Here is a 790-nt window from a genome sequence, read left to right as displayed (position 1 = left end):
AACAGCTGGAAATTAAGGCAATCCTCCACAACTACAGCCCCGATCCTGCCACCGTAAGTCAGTGTTTTTTTCCTCTGGTGTTTCAGGTCAGAGCCAATGAAACTATGATATTTTGCTTAGATGTGTGCAAGGGCAAAACAACAGTCAATATTGGCAGACAATGTGTAGCAAAAAAGTTAAGGATTGAAATCCTTTTTCTAGTCTTTGGTAAGTGTAATTGCTGCTCACATGGTGGTCTGTCCAAGAACTAGGAAAACCTTATTGTAATATATATAGTGTGCCTTGCCATTCTCCTGTAGGAAACCATGTAAAGCATTACATTTCCTAAGGATGCATCATAGGTTTCCATCAATGTATTTCTATGCACATTTTACATTAGACAATGTTAAATTTTCTCACAAGTTATTCCTCAAATTTGCAAAAAAATGCATTTTCGCTTAATTCGAAACAACTTTACTTCTAAAGTCTTTGATTTAGTAAGCTGGTTTGCGATCCACAACCATGCACAACGTCAACCTGTGATGAAACTACGCTTTGCGTAGTCTTGTTTATTCACTCCAAACGCTTCTAATTCTCATTTTCTTTTATGCAACAGTTTAAAAGTTTGCTTAAAATTTGCGTGACAACTAAATGGAAACATGGCAATTGTTAGGTGACCTTAAATATAACCAGTGGTGGAACGTAACTAAGACCATGTACTCCAGTACTGTACTTAAGTACAAATTTGAGGTACTTGTACTTAACTTGAGTATTTTCTTTTCAAGCCAATTTCTACTTCTACTCCGCTACA

General features: G+C 36.5%; 1 protein-coding gene across 6 annotated transcripts in view; it reads left to right on the top strand.

Annotated features, from left to right (window-relative positions):
- Window positions 1-790, top strand: part of LOC116700184 (complement C3) — a 134,518-nt gene that overhangs the window by 100,268 nt on the left and 33,460 nt on the right. The window lies entirely within an intron of this gene.

Source organism: Etheostoma spectabile, chromosome 2 (genome assembly GCF_008692095.1).
Source record: "Etheostoma spectabile isolate EspeVRDwgs_2016 chromosome 2, UIUC_Espe_1.0, whole genome shotgun sequence".
NCBI lineage: Eukaryota > Metazoa > Chordata > Actinopteri > Perciformes > Percidae > Etheostoma > Etheostoma spectabile.
This window is presented reverse-complemented; position numbering and strand designations above follow the sequence as displayed.